Genomic DNA, 20,080 nt, shown 5'->3' with positions numbered 1-20,080 from the left:
GAACTTTTTCCCAGTATCATTTCTGGTATATGTAGATGTCTTGTTAAGCTTGACATTATTATATCACATTTTGAGGGACAATGACTCATTCATCCCTAAAGTCAATAAACCCATATTGAGTAGCCACTCTAAAGCCAGCTACTCTAATAGGCACTGTAGATATAGGATGAGTGAGATCTTGACCTTGAAAGAACCTATTGTCTGGTAGGTGGACACATTCATAAAAAATAATTACAACATAAGTGGATTTGGCAGTCACTCCTAGAAAATGTCTTCATGGAAAATAACCCTCTTCACACCAGGAAGAAGCTTGTAGAAGGGCCCTGAATAATCTGGGAGAGTGAACCCACTTAGAAGTAGGAGCATCCTCTCCAACAGAGTTGAGATCTCTATTTCAAGTCTGAGGAGGTATAATCTTGAAGATTTCACTAGAGCTGATATTTTAGTGAGATTGATTCTAAGTATAAATTAGAAATGTTTAAAAAATTTTGTCAGACACTCAATGTTACAAGGTTTTCCTTTTTAAATTTTTTATTATGGGAGAAAGCAATTTTCAAAATATAGAAATGAGATAGCAGCCTCTAATAGACTCTATTGAGTATTGACTAAGTTTGCAATGACTTCTTCTCTCTGAGAACTGCCCTCCCTGCAACACATCCCCATAAAGATGGAGGGATGGGTTCTATGACCTCAAGCCTCTGAACCTGGTGGGGATAGCTGACCTGGGTTGGGTTGATCAGATTCTCTGTCCTGGGAATTCAGAATTGGAATTAAAGGAGAGCTCATCTATCTGCAGTGTCCAGGAACAAAACACCTTCAAGAGGTGTGTAGTGGATCTTCTACTCACCACACCCATGACACCACAGAGAGAAGATAGCATTGGTCACAGAAAGAAGCAAACGTGAGAAACAGAGAGAAAGCACTGCCGAGTTCCCAAAAGTGCCTAGTTCCTGAGGCCAGTTTCTTCGCCATGCGTGCTCTTGGCCCTTGTGGTCTATAAGACACTCATGGGTCCTGCAACACATTCTCTCTGTTGGGTAAACCAGCTCAACTTGATTTCTGTAACTTGCAACCAAAAGAATCTTATCTAATACTCATTCTCTGGTTGAGGTAAAGTTCTGTTTAAATGACTGAAAGGACCATGATATAAGCTATTTTCTTACTTGTGTGCAATCAGGATTTCAGAACTGTTTGGTTCCCAAGCCCCATCTAAGACCTGCTAAGTCCAAAGAGTCCCCTAGAGAGGGGTTTCAGGAATTCACATTTTGTAACAAAGCCATTAGGGTAGTCTAATGGGTTGCCAGATATTAGTACTGCTGGGTAACTGAACAGTCCTTGTTGTTGAACTGTGATATACCAAGTGCCACAACACATGCTGTAATACTTTCCTTGCATTGACCTGTAATGTAGACACTATTTATTAGGGGAAATGCTGATTTTCTCTTCTGATGTCTCCTTCCATGTGGAGGCAGCTCTATTAGCTGTGAGAGTTCTGTCTTATTATCCCCTTACTCACTAGTGCTCTGTCTGGTTGCTGAGTTTGGAAAGAGAAACTGGGCACATATAGCCCAGGCTCTTCCTCCTGCGACCTGGCCTGTCTGCAGAGAGCATGTGTTCCCAGATGCACTTGTCCTTGCTGGAAATCCTCCTATGCAGACTCTGCCCATGCTGGCAGGGCCCTGCAGTCAGGGAGACCCTCCCCAGCGGGGTGCAGTTCTGGCTGGGGGGGGGGGGAGAAGTTCTCTTCATTGATTCAATGTTATATTTGCAGTAAAGCTACATTACCAGATATCAGCTGATCAAGATGATATCTTGGTCCCACTTGACCCACTTCTTTGTCTTATGTCTCTATGTGCTCAGAGCTCTGACAGGAGTTGGGGGAAGTCTGTTGATTGAGTGCCTCCAGATCCATTTTAACACACATGTTCCCAGATAATACCACTGTCTGTCCAACACCAAGTGCCAGCTCTTTCCTCTGCCACTCTGATGTAGTGCTTCTCATACCCACTATGCAGACACCTAATCCCCTGGGAATTGGTGAAAAATGTAGATTTTGATTCTGAAGGTCTGTAATGGGGCTGTAAGTCTGCATTTCTATCAAGCTTTCAGGTGGCACCAATGCTATTGATGGGATGTCCATGCTGGACCCACAAGCTTATGCAAAGGATGCCTTCCAGAGGTCCAGAGACACACAGATGTGGCAGGCAGTATAATAACCTCCAATAACATCCATGTCTTAATCCCTGGGACCTGAGAATATGTTATGTTACATGGCAAAGGGAAGTTCGGATTACAGATGGAGCCAAGGTTGCTAATTCGCTGACCTTAAAATAGGGAAATTATCCTGGATTAACCAGTTGGGCCCAAAATGATCACAAGGGTCCTTAAATGTGGAAAGAGGGAGACAGAAAAGGAGGTCAGAGTAATACGACATGAGGACTGCATCAGCCAGTGCCAGCTTTGAAACTGGAGGAATTGGTGCAGAGCAAGGAATGTGAGTGGCCTCCAGAAGGTGGAAAAGGTGAGAAAGTGAGTTCTCCCCTAGAACCTCCAGAAGGAATGCAGCCCTGCCCCTTTCCTGATTTTTAACCTGATGAGACCCATGTCAGACTTCTGACCTCCAGAACTCCAAGATAATAAACACCTGTTGTTTTAAGCCACTAAGTTTGTGGTCATTTGTTATGGCATCAATAGGAAACTACTATACAGGCACTTCTTTCATTGTAGAATGATCCCTAAGGCTGGAACATTTCAACCAGGGAGCCAGTCTGCGAGGTTTGTGTGTAAGGGATTCTTCATAAAAATGTACAGGGATTCTTCGTAAAAATGTACAGTGCTCCTTGATGAAAAATTCTAGAGTTTTAAATGCCAAAACTACCAGACTGTGCGAATAGGACCAACTAATGCTCTAGCAGGCTTGATTTTAAGTTAAGTGAGCATGACGAGCACGTTGTTAAAAACTCAAACCTGATTAAATCTCTGATGAAGCACAGCATGATAAATGCCAGGCAACCACAGCTCTGTGAGAACCAAATGCCGTGTGCAGAGCTGGGGAGATTTCCTGTGGAGCTGGAAGCCTGGGCCCACGGAAGGCAATGGGGTCACCGTGTGGTTTGTCCCATCAGTGGTTTTCAGCCACAGGGGAGCATCCTGTCCCTGCTGCAGAATCTAGTTTGTAAGGTATTTACTGAAGAGTGAGAGGATGAAGACATCATGATGACATCACTAGCTGTAGGGAAACTCACTCATTCTGTGCCAGGTCTCCACTGACCAAATTTCAGAGTATGAAAATACACTTTTCAAATGCAGCTGCCCAGAGTTGGGAAATGGAAAGGTGGGTGCTAGAATTGGCACAAATTGTGTCATTGTGTTCATTCATTGATTCAACCATGATTTCATTTATTCTATTACTGGTTCATTCATTCATCAAATATTTATGATGTGTCTACATATGCCCAGCATTGAAAATACCAGGTTAAACACCATGTAGTCTTATTCTCAGGTTGATGGCAGTCCACCCGAAGAGAGAAACTGATGTTCCAGCTGTTGTAGTATTGCGAGCTATGTTCAGGAATTGAGCTCTGCCTTCTAGTGCTGAGAAAGCATGGACAAAGGGCACCTGGCTCAGTGTAGAAATGGAGGTACCGAGATCGGAGTGGGCATCACTCAAGGGGAATTTTAAAAGATGAGAATTAGGTTGGCGTAGGCACTCCAGGGGAAGAAACATGTGGCACTCTGAAAGAGCACGGGAGGTGCAGAGATGTCAGGAGCCTGGGTGTGGCTGGAATTCAGGATGCACTCCTGTAAGCACAACAGACCAGGAATGAGCTAGAAAGACAAGCTGGGGCCCAGTCATCAAAGCTTTCGCGGGGACATGCTAAAGCAAATGAGGACAGTGAAAGTGAATGGAGGGTGCTAAGTAGGGATGTGATATGGTGAGATCTGAGCTGGGGGAAGATCATCCTGGTGGCTGGAGGGAAAGCATCCCAGAAGGGAGGGAGGACAAATGCAGGCAGACCACATGGGAGGCCAGAGAGGTTTCAAGTCTGAATGGGGCTATGGACAAAGATGCTCTTTTGAACAAAAGCCTGGGCTTGGGGATATACTAAGGCTTATTTTAAATTGGGATGAGAGCTACAGAATTTATTCTGTTCACCTGAAAAAGCGTTAAGGAAATATTAGAAAAGCGGCAAATGTGGAAGGCTGCTGCTGGCAGTCGCAATATGTTCTTTTGGCTCCAAAAGAGTTTGTGGACTGAGAATAGATGGAAGTGGGGACTGTGTTTAATATGCAATTTTGTATTGTTGTCATCTGCTGTGATTATAGGCTTGGCTCCTGGTTTTTCATTCAGAGCCATTTATTCAGAAAATCTCTTACTCAGAATTTGAGTTCATTCCTCATTAATTCAGTGGCTGCTTTCTGGTAGCCCAGTGATTGAATTACCTAATAGCACCTGCCTGAAATGATTAACATAAGAGGAAGCCATGGGGTTGTATTTGATACAAATGATCTGTTTCCTGAAGTTGTAATTTTATTAAAGGGGGACCCAGTGAAACACCTTTACAAATGAAGGTGAGATCCTGGCTTCCAGGAGGTATCTGGGAGGTTAATGAATGATTAGCAGCTAACAAATGACAACATTGCTTGGGAGGAAGGTGGCATTTCTCAAGTGGTGGGTCAGCATCCCTGGAACATGAGGCATAGTTCTGATAGGACTGTGGGGTGCATTATCTCAAAAGGGTGGTGACCAGGGAGAACAGAAGTGACAAGCTGAGGTGAAGACCAACACTGTGCCCATGAGCTCACTTTCCACCATAGTCTCAATCTGATTGCTTGTTAATTAGCCCCAAGTGGATCAAGTAGGGCTTGAACTTCACTATTCCTCTAAGGGAACATGAGTAATTGCTCTGGATTTCTGTCCCTGAGACAGATCTGGGCAAGCTGGTGTAATGGACTAAGGTTTTCCTCCAAAGAAAAGAAGACCATGACTATGGCTTTGTACTACAGTCTTTCAGGTCATTGCTGGTCTCTTTAAGAGTTCAAGTTGAAGGGGCAGGAAGAATTAAGACACAAGGTATTAAGGAATGGCCTATCATTTTGTTCAGCAATTGAAAGAATACATTTTCTTTGTAACCGAATTGTTTAGTATTTATACCCATTTTCTTCCTTCCTTTTTTTTTTTTTTTTTTTTTTTTTTTTTGAGAGAGAGCACATGCATGAGTGGGTGAGAGGCAGAGGGAGAGGGAGAGAGAATCCTCAGTAGGCTGCACACCCAGCTTGGAGCCCAATTCAGGGCTCAATCTCACAACCCCAAGATCATGACCTGAACCAAAACCAGGCATTGTCGAACCCTTACTGGGATGAGCTACCCGGGCGCCTTTTTTTTTTTTTTTTTTTTTTTTTTTATTTATGATAGTCACAGAGAGAGAGAGAGAGAGAGAGGCAGAGACATAGGCAGAGGGAGAAGCAGGCTCCATGCACCGGGAGCCCGACGTGGGATTCGATCCCGGGCGCCTTTATACCCATTTTCTAATTTGGTCTACTTAGGTGTAGACATAGGTACATGTACACAACTTCTATACTATATAAGTACAGAAGCAAATTGTAGTTCCCAAAACATAAATTGAATATTTCCCAATATTGACATTTTTTAATCCCTAGGAATTCTGAAGAACAAAATGGTATGTCTGAGGGCTGGACAGGAGAGACCTTCAAAAGACAACATGGTGGTGCCAACTGTTACCTCTATATCTACACCCATTTCCATAACTAGAAGTACTTGAAACATCTTTTCTGGATATTCTACTCCCTCCTCCCCACTCTATTTCCTTCCCCCCATCCAACACACACATATATTTTAGTTCCTATACTGCTTCATTTGGTCTTTTCTAGAGGAAATAGGGTCCAGTTCCCCAGTGCTGCCTATTGCCATAGTGGCATTCTGGAGTCCTTTGTTGAGATGCTGCTTAAGTCATTTGTGCTCATCTTCATTGAGAGAAAGGTACACTCCATATGCAGTGGAGGGGCAGGCAGGTGGAGGATAATTTTCCATTGAGAAGAAGAGGCTTCTGAGTGCTGCTCAGATCCCACTGTTAGGACAAATCTACTCAAAAGGTTGGTTTGGCTTATCCCTATGAACTGTGCTTTCCACACCTCTTGAATAACGTTCTCCTTATAAGGGCCACAGGCTGACAGACAGTAGTTCCCACACTAGAGTACATGGGGAAATTTCCAGGAGAGTTTTTAAAATACAGATTCACAGTCCCTGCCCCTAATCAATAGAATCAGACTGTCCATGAGATGGGATCCAGGAATCTGCATTTTTGTAGAAGCTTTTCCAGTGGTTTGGACACAGCTTGTTTGAGAGGTGCCATCTAGATACCAGATGGAGGCAGAGAACAACTGTGCTCCATGCACAGGAATTCCTTGTATAGACAATGAGTCTATTTGGCTATGTCCGCTCTCCTCATTGGCTATTTTGCCTATGTTTCCTGGATGCCTGATGTGGGTCTGGGATCATCGGCTTGTTCTTGGGTCTATGGTCTGCATTCTGCATACAACTCTAGGTTGCTTGATGCATCAACGAAGCAGCACTGGGGACTCTTGTGAATTCCAATTCCCCAGAACCCTTTGCAGAGCTCACATCAGAGTCCTCCTGGCCAGATGAAGAGCACAAGCTGCCACAAACACTTTTCCCATCTAAAGGTCTCAGAAGTTAATCACTGAATCTTGGAGAACTAGTTTCCCACTTCTTCACTTGGAAGAAGCATTAATGGTTAAAAAAATATTAAAAAAAAAAAAACAAATAATCCTCTGTATACATTTATTTCTGCTGCAACTCATGCATTTCCCAGACATTTTGTTTACACATCTGCTCACAGAAGTACTATATCTGAGCTAGTGTGTTGTCATGCCTAATTTAAGAACAAAATTTAGATTGTAAGCTTGAATTGTTGCTGCAGCCATGTCTGTTCATCTCACACTTGCTTCATGCATGACAAATGCCTTGTGCAAGTAGGAGCAGCTGCACTAAGCCAAATAACCTACGGGGACCAGTCTAGTGAACAGCCCTCGGAAACCTCAGCCCTGGAACATGCAAATATGTCCATACCGGTCCACCCTCCATCTTACTCCCATTCCTCCTCTCATCTCTCTGGCTAAATAGGTATTTCTAAATACCGTCACAAGGCTCCCAGTTTTCATGGAGGTCATCATCTTTTCCATTAACATCATTATCTTATTCCAGGGTCCATTAGAACTCCTGCTGTAATGAGAACTTTGGGTGTAGCTATTCATTACTTTCCCGGTCACCCACAGCTGCACCCATCGTGACGCATGCTCTGCATACAATTCTCACCTGCATCACACAGTGCCTCCTGCCTCCATTAAGGTGATCATCTCCCCCCCACCCTACTCTAGGCATCACCTCATTATAACTCCATTACCTTTCACATCATCTACATTATAAGTCCATTAGCTTTGGCATCACCACCATTACCTCCCTTATCAGCCCCTCTACATTCCAGTTGCCCTCACCTTCCCCTTTACAGCCACCAGCTTTTCATTACAGGTCCATTATCTTCATCATTACCTTGGTTACAGTCATAATCGTTCCCATAACAATTCCAGCATCTTTATCCACCCCTCTATGATACAAGACCCTGCTCAGCTTTGATAAAGCTATAGGCGTGTCTGTTCCACGCTGGGCATGTACTCAACATCTCCACTAATGTTAGGTCTCCCCCTTTCTCTTTTATCAAACTGCTCATGATCGAGGTGGATACAAAAGATCTGCCACTTGCCAAGGCAGCCTCATTTTGGCCATTGTCACATATTTGCAACTCACCACTCCATCCTCATGTCTTGCTCCATAAAAACTAGATAGTGATAATCTTCATCCAAAGATGCCAACATCTCATCTGCATGGCTTTCTGTTATGGTTGTCTCCCTGACTCCGAGAATCCTAATTACCAATTTCTTTCTCAAAGCAGTTTGAGGCCATATTTGTATAACTGGTGATGTACATCTGTATTTCTCATATTTCAGTGTGTATGTACTAGGAGGCAAGTTGTTTACCATAGCCCTGTTTTATCCATCCAATTGCAAGCTCATGGTGGACTAGACCTCATTCCCTTTCCATCACACTCAACTACTGGCCCAAGTCATCATTCAGGTTGGTCGAGTGACTAGATGCATCACCGCCCTTCCTTTTTATCTTCACCCTCACAGTCTATTGCTATGACATTGATCACTATCAAAACTTCATCAATACTCTCTTTACAATTTCATTGCCTCAAACTCTTCCTCTTCGAGGAGAGAGACATCTACTCCTCCATTTCTGGGCCATTCTCTCAATAATTATCACAGCTTCAATTGCAGTGGCTCCATTACAAATCCATTACCTCTCTTTGATGAAGGAGAGATAGTCGACCTACTGCCATGCCCTGCTTCCTTCCAGAATGGGCTTCAGCTCCCACAAGGAATCACCAGGTGGGTTATAGCCTCTCCAGGATCAGCCGTCACTGTGGCACGAATGATTCTTACACTCTCACCTCACTGTGCCAGGCCTCACATTGTAAGAGGTGGCTTTTCCTTGCTGGTGTCTGTGCTCTTAGACAAATCTTTCAGAGCGGGGCTTATGTGGAGGAGTTCTGGGCACACACTGCCTGGATTCAAATTCCCACACTGCCACTCACTAGGTGGTTGACCCAGGGGAAATCATTTGGTCTTTCTCTATTTCAGTTTCCTTATCTGTAGAATGGAGGAAATAACAATATTGACTGTTATTGGTTGTTGGGAGGTGTTGATACATTAAAAGCAATTGAAACAGCACTTCGCAGATAGAAAGCACTCAACAAATGTCAATTCTTCTTAGGCTCCCCTTCTCTCAGCTAGAAGAGGAGGGTTGGACTAGATTAAATGCTAAAGTCCTAGACTGACCATTTGGTGGGTGTGTGTTTTTGGTATCAGACTATCAGAGTTCTTGCAGTTTTATCACCAAAGTTCTTAAATCATTCCCCAGCTTATAGTAGTGTGCTGACTCAGCTGGGAATCATGGCACTCCCTTGGCCCACAGCCACCATTGTTCTGCATCGAGGTGAGCTCTAGGCATTTCTTCTCTGCACCTACTGAAAGATGCACTTTGGTTTTGCCGCAAATGGACTTGACTTAGCTGTGGACGCATACATCCAGCCTGCACCTGGCAAAGCCTCCCAAGTAGCCAACCGCCTGCTGGATTTGTCATTTCTCCCCTTCCTTCTGCTTTCTTAGGCAATGCTGAGCTCACAGGTGGCACCTGAATACGTCCAGCTTTGTGAGAGCTATCCATCCCATCAATCAGGGCCGCTCTAGGCCACACTACAGAGGAGAAAAGGTTTGATTTTAGCTTTGTTCCATCATGATTCTCTCTCTGTCTCTCTGTCTCTCTTTCTCTCTCTCTCTCTCTCTCTCTCGCTCTTGCTCTGTCTCTCCCTCCCCTTTTCTGGTTCTATTTTTCTACCCTGCCTTCTGCTCTTTAGTTATCCAGACCATCAGTCCCTTGCACTTGATACTGCCTTCAATCCTGCCTTCTCAAGCAGGACCCCATGTTCTAAAAAAAATACCATTTCTCCTCCTCCTTTCTAAGCATTCTCCTCCTTCTTTAGAGGAGAATTTTAGAAAATCACCTAATAAACTAATGAGCGTTCTAGCGTGGATAAATAGGTCTCTCCAGGGACACCTGCCTTTTTTTTTTTTTAAGATTTTATTTATTTATTCATGAAAGACACAGAGAAAGAGAGGCAGAGACACAGGCAGAAGAGAAGCAGGTTCCCTGAGGGGGACCCCAATGCGGGACTCGATCCTAGGAACCCAAGGCCACACCCTGAGCCAAAGGCAGACCCTCAACCACCGAGCCACCTAGGGTCCTGACACTTGCCTTTCAAAAGGGACATCTTGGAGAGACAAGATCTCAGCAAGAAAGTATCTCAAATGGTAGAAGTTCAGACAGTGTGGCAAAACCAGGCATTTTGTTTAATTTCATTTTCTTAAAATTTGAAAGGGAGTGAGGGTGCAGTGTGGCAGTGATTGTGGGTGCAGGGAGATTCCCCTGTGCCAATCAAAATATATTTTGTGGGCAAAGTCCTGCTGTCTTTATAAAACCCACTTGAAATGCATCTAATAAATTATCTTTAATTTACCAATCTCTCCATTTCTCAGAGGCCCCCGGAAACTTGAGCTAATGAAGTCATCTCATCTGTTGTGGAGTTTCTGTGGGTTCTTTACACTCAATTGCTAGTAACAAGAGAATTCAGGTTTCAAAGATCAGTGTGAAGTGTGTGAGGCTTTCATTGTGAATGGCATTCCTCTCGAGCAAACATGAGGAAGAATAGGCTTCACTTTGTGATTGCAGAGACAACAAAAATTGGCTGGCACCAGTCCAGGTCTACAGAGACTAATGGGACCTCAGAAATATTTTCTGCCTCTAAATTGTTGGTCTTTGGCCAAGGCAATCCAAAGGTTGGCACAGGTGCCCAAAAGACATGAGGCTATTCTAACTTCACCATCATCAGCGATTTTTCCCTTCTCCAGTTCTCTTTCATCCTCTCCTTTGATTCTTACTATTTTCCATAAGTCTGAGGTGTCATGAGCCTTTTGCCTTGCTGGCTTTGTACCACCTCTCCTTCCCAGGCTTGGCTTGATGTCCACCACCTCTGCCATGAGGTCTTCTCTGCTCTTCTCCACCTCCCTGAACCTGGGACACTCACTCTTATCTTGGTTCTCAGTAACAGCACAACCAATGCCAGGGTGCAGTATTAGGACATCATTATACACACACACACACACACTATTTTTTTTTTTTTTTTAGTATATCACTTTATTGTTATGTACTGGTATATTATTTGTTTCCTGGGTTTAGAATTGCCCTCCTGACTAAATTCTTAGCTCCTTGGGTGCAAGGTCCAGGATATGTACTCCTTTTGTGGGGCCCATGGCTCATTACTTTTGTATTTGACACATAAAAATTACTCAGTAAAGGCTCACTAACTGGGCCTTCTGCTCTCTGCTCTCATTTTCCCCGCCTCTGCTTTGTCTTTCCTTCTGACCACTTGCTTCACTTTCCTTCTCTTCCTTACTGCTGGAGTGCTCGTGGCTGGTGGCACTCGCACCACTACTTATTGGATGCAGTCCAGGTAAGGAGATTTCTGCCTCCTGGTTTCTAGGAGCTGGTGGTTGTGTTTCAGAGTGGCCATGTGGGTACTATATCAGGTAGGGCTAATTCCTGGCCAGTCAGAGTCCTTTAGTCTGGCATGGAAGAGAAGAAGAGAGAGGCTAACGTCAGGTTATAAAAAGATGCCCCAATAAAGCTGTTCCGGGACCAATCAGCTCCATGTGTAAAGATACTCAATCATGAAATTGGAAGTGCCGATGGACGCCTTGTAACATTCGTTAACTACACAGCGGGTACTTTCACTTGGGGGAACAATCTGGACAGTTTAAAATTGCCTTGGTGCCATACCAAAGGGTAACTTTACATAAGCATTTTCACTGTAAATATGGGTCCTGCTTATGATCAATTCTCATCAGTGTGTTGGAAAGCAATTTCAGTAAGTACTTAGCTTAATCAATTTGTATCTGCACATTGACCTTCGGGACTCTGCTTACGGGTCCCATCATGCAGTGTGCTCCGCGATTCTCTGTCTCTTCAGACAGCAGATTTCTCAATATTTATACATGGCTTTCATTTTCAATGAATGCAATCATCTGTTCCTTGCTTGCGACAGCTTCCCTTGCCAGGGGAGGTGAGGGTGAGGCAGCGCCTCTGCCACTTGCGTGTGTTACAGAATACTTGTTTACTACTTCCTTAAAATCTAGAGAATCAAGAAGATAGTGGGGCATTCTGGGATAATAAAAATAATGGAGAAAAAATCCTTATCAGCTTGTTTACACAATTATGTAAATGATAAGCACTTATACATGGTTGATTCCTCAATTATTCATGGTTTGAAGCTCTTGAAAATTCAATTCAACTAAATAACCTTTTCTTCAGCTCTTATTATGAGCAAGGTACTGTAATTTGAGGAAGGAGAGACAAAAATATAATTTGATAAGGAAAATCAGAGAAATATTCAAATGGCTATAATACAAGTGGAGTAAGTACAATAAGAAAGGCATCATAGATGCTCACGGTTTAGAGCAGAAAAGAAACTTCTGTTCGGATGGACCCCAAGTGACATATGTGGGGGATGGGGAAGACTGTGTTAGCATCCCGTCTTAGCTCAGGCCTTTATCATGTCTTATCCGGACAATGGGAGCAGCTTCTTATCTGAGCACCCCCGCCCCCCCGCCAACTAATGCTTCCTAGGGGTCTTTCTAAAAGGCAATCTGATCATGTCCCTTCCTGGCTTGGACTTCTCCACCGTCTGCAAGAAGTTGAGGTTTCTCAGGGGATCTTTTTTTTTTTTTAAGATTTTATTTATTTATTTATTCATGAAAGACAAACAGAGAGAGAGACAGAGACAGAGAGAGAGAGGCAGAGACTCAGGCAGAGGAAGAAGCAGGCTCCGTGCGGGAAGCCTGATGTGGGACTCAATCCCGGGACTCCAGGATCACGCCCTGGGCCAAAGGCAGGCACTAAACCGCTGAGCCACCCAGGGATTCCCCTCGGGATCTTACACTTGAAGACTATCTGTCGTCCTCTGTGGCCCCAACACCCCTCATCTCATCATGTACATACATTTGTCTAAATACATGTGTGCTGCCTCGGTGGCTTCTGTGACTTTGGCCACGCTGCTCCTTCTACCTGGACTGCCCCCCCCCCCCAACTCCTTTCTACTCTCCCTCCTGTGTCCTTCATTTGTCTGGAGAACACCTGTGACACTTTCCTTGCTGCCCCCTGCCTCCAACACAGGGCTGATGACTTACATTCTGCTTCTCTACAGTGTGTAAGCCCATCAGCTCACTTGTCACCTGCTCTGTAATTTGAGGACGGAGCCAGCAGGCTTGCCTACCTTATAAGAGCATCCTCCTTGTGGGCAGGATCCAGACTGGGCACAGCACGCAGTATGAACTTCATGCACATTTGCAGAATTAAGTTGAACTTGTTGCTTGGGTGGATGCGATGCCCTATTATGCATGGATTAAGGAGTGACTATATAGTGATAAGTGAATCTAGGCTATTCCTTCACAGAATTTGGGATAACAGGAGAGAGTTGCAAAATCAAGTGAAAGCTCTTTTTGTTGGCTCACTTTAGTGGAGACCAAGGTTTGTTTATAAATGGTAGGGGAGAAACTGACAGAAAAGGGCAGTGGAGGAGGTGGCAGGGGAAGGCACTGAGCGCTCAGGGGATGAGTGAGCCTTAGAAGGAGGAGAGATCCTTCCCATCCAGAGAGACAGAACAAAGCAAGTTGGGGAGGATGACTGTGCAGAAACATTCTCAGAAGAGGAGAAAAACCCAGCCACTCTCTTTCTGCATGACCCCAGGCTTAGCACAGGGAGAGGTGAACTTGCAGGTAAGCCCCAGGTGACACACCCAAACGGGTACATGTTTCCCATGGAAACTGAAAATATGACCTCAGTGCTGAACTGTCGGTGTTTATGTTCACCTTTGGTTGGGTTCCCACCCTGCCCCCTACCCCGTTCCATTCTTGATTTTTCCTAAAATATACAAAAGAGTATTACATTGGGAGGCAGTCACACCTATATGACTTCCCAAGTATATGTATGCCCTTCCCAGCACCAAACCCACCTGAAGAGTTAGAGAGGGGGCTGACCTTATTAGCCAAGATGAAACATTCCTACTTCTGGCCATTTTATATTATTCTCAGCCAAAGTCCGGTATTAACAACAGTAACATTCAATTAAATGACCAAATAGTAGCCATTCTATAAAGGTTTGTTCCTTGGAACTGAAAGTTCAGAGGGTGTGGGGTCACAGAGAGAAGTTTCCCCACAGCATATCACACACAGATTATAACTTTGGCCGGTGGCCCTGTCCCCACCTTCCCTTTCCTTAATAATGCATGATCATGGAGACACAACTCCACACAGAATCCTAGACCTTTAGAGATAAAAGGGACCTTACAGATGCTCACAAACCCAGTCTCAAGCTGCAGAAAAGCATGGGAGAAGCAGTGCTTCAAAACCTGTCTGTGGTCCAGAGCAGCCATGAAGCCGGGAGCTCAGCTCCCCAAATATCACATTTATCTCAATTTGGCAAGAGGCTGAAAGCCTATCTGGGGCCATTTAAATTCTAATGTTATTAAAGCCTCATCTAATCAGCTTTTAAAATAAGCTGCTTTCAAATGCATAGGGAATGAAGGTGGGATAGAAGCAGGCCAAGTTAGGCAGTTCAGACCAGCCTGGTGAATGCACCTCTGTTTGAATCGCCAAAGAGCCATGAGGCGACCTGCAGGTGGGACTTCTGCAATTCTAACACCAACCCATGCTGGTGAAGAGTTATTTGTAAGTACGTGGGGGGAGAGGGCTAACATGGAAGTCCACGCTCTCCTGTGAGGTCAATCGTACACATGTGACAAGTCTTGGCAGGGAAAGATGGACTGGCCTCTGAGCCAGGAGGTGGCTTTGAGATTTAATCAACAGAGCAGCTGGCGCTTCTGAGAACTACCTCTGAATACTGCATCCTGTAGACTTCTGAGAGTTTCTACCCTCAGGAGGGCCAGCAGGATCCAACACCCCTGCCTGGATAGTTGTTCACTGGCTTCAAGGTAGACCCCTCACTGCATCCAGCAGTGGCTTGACTATCCCTGGTGCCAAGAACTTCGTCAACGCCATCCTGAAATGGAGCTTGAGGCTGATGAGTTTACAGCTCTGATGTGGCTTGGAATTATGATTCTGATTCTGACACCAATTCCAATGTGTGGGTTTTTTTCTCCCCATCAAGCAATTCTCTGATACCAGCTATGTGTGCTACAATTCAACTCAATTCTGATGCTCCTACCTGGAGACAGATTCCACCGTGTCAGTCTAAGGGCTCAGACCCACAAAATGGCCCCCACCTCAGATGCCAATCACAAGTCTCCTTTACCTGTGCTTCCAACTGGCTATCAATCAGAGATTCCCACGCCCCCCTCCTTGGCTTCAATTAATTTGCGACAGCAGCTCACAGAACTCAGGAAAACAGTTTATTCACTAGAATGCCAGTTTATTACCAAGGATATGAAAGGACACAAATCAAGAGCCAGATGAAGAGCTACACAGGGTGAGGTCCTGAACTAAGGAGCTTCTATCTCTATGGAGTTTGGGGCCCAGCATGGTGGCATGTGGTAAGGTTCTGGTTTCCCAACTCGGAAGCTCTCTGAACCCAGTCCTTCTGGGTTTTATAAAGGCTTCATTACACAGGCATGATGCATTACGTCATTAGCCATTGGTTATCGAACTCAATCTCTAAACCCTCTCCCCTCCTCAGAAGGTGGAGGGGTGGATTTGAAAGTTCCAACACTCCAATCTCAATGTTGGTCTCCAGCCCCCATTTTAGTTGCTTTCCCAAAGTCCCCACATTAGCATAAACTTGGGAGGGGTTGAAAGGGATTTGTTATGAATATCAAGACACCTTTATAGCTCCTATTGATGAAGGAAAAGAGGCAAGCTAAGGACAAAACATAAGCTGACACCTCATGATCCCCACACCCCCAGGTGGGATCTGTGTGACACTCCTCAGGTACTCCAGGCTGCCCTAAAGCTAAGGGAAGGGAAAAACAGATGGTTAGTTAATAGAGGTCACAGCCCAGAAAGACCTGAGTCTCCCTAAGTTTACAAATGTCTTAGTTATTTTCAAGAAAAAAGCTTTCTTATCACTAGCTTAATTTCCAGAGATCCAAAGACTCAATTTCCTGGAGCCCTAACATCACCCATCCATCCACAGTGATGTGGGAAAGAAGGATAGAAGGGAAAGTAAATACAGTAAAATTTCCTTATAACCTGCAGCCCGCTGAGGAGGACTCTTGATAGGCAGAGTATAACATTCCTCCAGGAAGCTCCCAACTATCTTAATGTTAATGCTTTACTAGAGGGGAAAACCACCTTGACTTCACAATAGCAAGGCCTCCAACATCCTGTAGGTCCTCTTTAACATACAAAAGTTCTCTTGAAAACTTCATTTTACCTTACCTACCCCAACTCCCCAGTATGTAATCAGTCACCCCTCACAACCCCAGAGGGAAGCAGCTTTTTCTGCCCCCCCAGGGCTCACTTCCCAAGCTCTAATAAAACCACCATTTTGCACCAAAGATGTCTCAACAATTTTCTCTTGGTCGTTGGCTCCAGAACTCACCCCACCAAAACTCACCTACATTTAAAACTACATCATTATCACGTAGGACATTTCAAAAGTTTTAGGAGCTCTGGGCCAGAATCTGGATGAAGACCAAATATATATTTCTTATTACAAATCACAAAACCATAAGCAGCATCCCCAGGGCCTGCTTCAATCATCAGGCTCATCCTCACTTTCCATGAGCAGTCTCTGATTCAGGCTGAGGATTGATTTCCCCAGGTCAGACCAGAGTAGGGTTCTAGTTGCTGGAGTAAAGTTAGCACCGGGTGGGATGTGATGCTTGTCCTCATGGCTCATCCCTCTCTCATTGCGTCTCTCAGGTGGCTTCTCAGTTCCCTCATGGAGTCTCATTCTGATTGGCGGGGTCCTGGGCCTTCCTCTTTCATCCCTACACCCCCTCCTTCAGAAGCCTCAGATTTCAGGGCTGATGAAAATAGGTGGGGGCTCTTGTCAGGCTAATGATTTATCTTACATTTAAATCAACATTCTTTAAATATTCTTTAAATATTTATTCAACATCGAGTTAGAAGAGGATGATGGGCACCCGGATCTCATACTTTGTTGAACCCACCTCATTCAGAACTCCTCTTAGAAACCAACATTGCTTATTTGAACAAGTTTCTTTGGCAGGGGCTTGGGGGGTGGATGCTAATCTTGTAATGCAAGTGGTTTGTCAAATATTCTTTTTTTTAAAAGATTTTATTTATTTATTCATGACACACACACACACAGAGAGAGAGAGAGAGAGAGAGAGAGAGAGGCAGAGACATAAGCAGAGGGAGAAGCAGGCTTCCTGCAGGGAGCCCAATGCGGGACTTGGTCCCAGGACTCCACCAGGATCACGCCCCGAGCTGATGGCAGATGCTTAACCAAATGAGCCACCCAGATGCCCCAAATGTCTTCATCTTAATACATTTCCTGGGAAGCTGTCTTGGCAGCTACCTTTAGCTGCCCCCAGATGGTCCACCCTGTTTCAGTTCTGCTTGGTTGCAGAGAACTTGCTCTCAACCAGCTGTTCGCCTAAAAGCACCAAATTAACCAAATTGCTCTAAAGTGTGAATGGCTGATAGCCAGTTTTATGAGCTCAAGTCTCCAGTGAGTTTCTATGTTCAAGGTTGTCTTAAACAGCCCGGGGTACTTTGTCGCCAAATGTCCCCAAGTAAGGCAGGGTGTTGCTGGGAGTAGCCTGGACTGATTCAAAGTTGTGGCTTCAGCATGCACCATGATAGATAATGAGAGCATTATGAGTCTGAGGTTGGAAATGAGTTTTTCTTGAAAAAATTTTAGCAACCGTATAAACAAATAGAAAGAAGGTTGGCGGGTCTATTATCATTGTGTTGCACAATAAAAAAGGGCCACACCTACTTGAAAAGTTTCCAATTCAGTGTGTCAAATTTGAGTGCCAGGGAAAGTTATTAAGGGAGCAAAATATTCACTGCGTCTGTCAACTCTGAATCCTGAGAGCCTTCTCCCATGCACCATTTTTCAGAAGGTTATTATTTCAACCTGAAAATTCTTTAGACATATATATGTGGTATAGAAAAGGAATTAGGAAAGCTTTTAAATTAAAAGAAATAAAACGACAGGTTTTTCCTCTAGCCATATAAATGGTTATGGATAGAGATAAAGAGATGGATATTTTTTCATAATACTTTATTAGAGGTTTTGGAGCTCCAGAAATTTGAGTCGGGCTGGTGAATAATTTAGCACTGACTCCTGCAGGCCCAGTGCAGGCGCGGTTGGGCTGGGAATCAAGCCTAGTCTCTTGGAGGGTCTGAGAGCAGTAATACACTTTTATTACCAACCACATCATGAAATGCACTTCAGAAATATTTTATGAAACGCCAAAACCTTGGTGCCTGGTTTCCCCGGCTTTTTCCGAGATGGCATGAAGCCCAAGGGAGCTAATGCTCTTGAGCACCTCATTTCAGGGAGGCTGTCCCCCAGGCTGTTGTTGCAGTGACAAAGAGGCTCAGTCCCTGCAGTCATAAGCAAGAGCCTCAAACGGGCCATCACAGTGATGGATGGTATAAGGTTCACAGGAGATCATACCTTTAGTGACCGTGTCTTCAATGTCTTCTCTTTCCCACACGCTCTTCAACCCTAGCTCCAAGAGGCCTGGCTTCTGTGCAGGTGCAATGATATGTCCACCTGAAACAGGAATAGGGAGGGAAGAAGTATGTTGATGGTTTCAAAATAAGGAGTCTCAGTTTCCCTTTCCAACCCAGCCGCCATATCTCCTTTCCAGTAAACTTGGAGGTACACCATGCAGGTGTCGAAAGCAAAGAAAACTCTACTTATTAAGCTATTGTTTCCTCTGCAGAGAGTTCTATTTGTTTTTTCATTGTCTCTCGTTCATTCTCCTAGCATTGCCATAAAGCAGTAAATATTTAAGGAAAAAGTTCTACAGAATGGATGTAACTCCAGACATGTGTTTAATGTGACAAAACTCTTCTGAGATCTTTGCAGGTGGCTATAGTAACATGCTTCGGTGATCTGATGTTGACAGATGCCCGGCACTTCCTCCAGGAAGCCACCTATTACCCCTAAACCAGAGCCCCTCTTCTGGGCATAATGTCCACATCACTCCTGCGTCCTCATGTCATAAAAGTCACCACTTATTGTAAGGCTCTTCATCTGTGCTGTTCTCCCTCTGGACTCTATCCTGCTCACTGCTTTGGCTCTCATCCCAGGCACAATGCAGCACAGAGAAGTTCACCATATACTCATTGAGTAAATGGATGCAGCAGAGCAAAGGGCAATCCCCTCAGGCTAGAAGCACCCCTTTCAGAAGCATCTATTACGGGGCGAGGAGCTTCTGTGTCAGCAGTCTGTCAATCTGTCTAAGCATGGCTCCCATGCAACACTTGGACCAGTTCTCCCCATGCAATTCCCAGGGCCCATCGACACCATCCATTACAGGATGATTATGTCTTCTTGGGCTTGCTTCCCACAAATCCTCTGAGCCTTCTCCAAAGGGGACACTGAGCCTTAGGGAGCTCATACGTACTTGCAAAAATCAATTAACCCTGGAGGGAGGAAAGAGCCAGCCTTTGGCTACGGTGTAGGCTTGCTCATTTAAGTTCTTCCTGAATAAATTAACCTTCCCTAGAAGACCCCATGGAACCTGAGAGCTGGTAGAAGTGGAAAGATCGTTTAGCCCTGAAAGGGCAAATAGATTTCATCTCTGGTGAATCCTCCCTCCGTGGGGTTGGGAAAGACTCTGAGGCTGTATCATCGGGAAGGAGAGCGGTTATCGGTGGACTTGCCAGTGCCCAGGAAGGAGAAGTGTTGGAAGTGACATGAATGCCAGGTGTCTTCCTCCTCCTGCTCTAATCTGACTGCTCACCAATTGGAATGTTTACACTTCCTCTGGTCCGTGCAACTCGCACAGTGGCTGCCCAAATTTGCAGCCCGTTTTTCCGGCAGACAACTCTGATGTTAGAAATGTTCTTCTTCCGTGAAATTAAAACTTCGTCTCCTTTCTGCTTCTACCCATTGACCCCTTTTGTCTCACCCTAAGAGTTGACGACTTTACTCTTGGAAAGCTGGCCCGATCTTTTTTGAACCATCTAAGTCAAAAGTCACCAAATGTGTTAGCAAAATCCCCTTCAGTTTCCTTGATTAAAAATCGATTCCTTTGATGTGCTATTTTATCATCTATTTCTCCAACCAGGTACAAGCATAGTCATTCACTCTTTTAAGGAACCTATATTTATTTACAACATTTTACACATCTTTGATATTCTCAAAATTATAAAAGTGATATGTGCTTATTGTACCAAGTAAATCAATATGAAGATGCAT

The 20,080-nt window shown here is 44.5% G+C and overlaps 1 protein-coding gene across 1 annotated transcript in view; it reads right to left on the bottom strand.

The window, feature by feature from the left end:
* Positions 1 to 20,080, bottom strand: part of TNR (tenascin R) — a 403,980-nt gene that overhangs the window by 177,104 nt on the left and 206,796 nt on the right. Inside the window, 1 exon segment of the mRNA XM_025430226.3 lies at positions 18,326 to 18,424. The gene's annotated coding sequence lies outside the window, so the exon portion shown is untranslated.

The sequence above is a fragment of the Canis lupus genome, chromosome 7 (assembly GCF_003254725.2).
Source record: "Canis lupus dingo isolate Sandy chromosome 7, ASM325472v2, whole genome shotgun sequence".
In the NCBI taxonomy this organism is placed as follows: Eukaryota; Metazoa; Chordata; class Mammalia; order Carnivora; family Canidae; genus Canis; species Canis lupus.
Note: the sequence above shows the minus strand (reverse complement) of the source record. Positions and strands in the feature narration are given on the sequence as shown.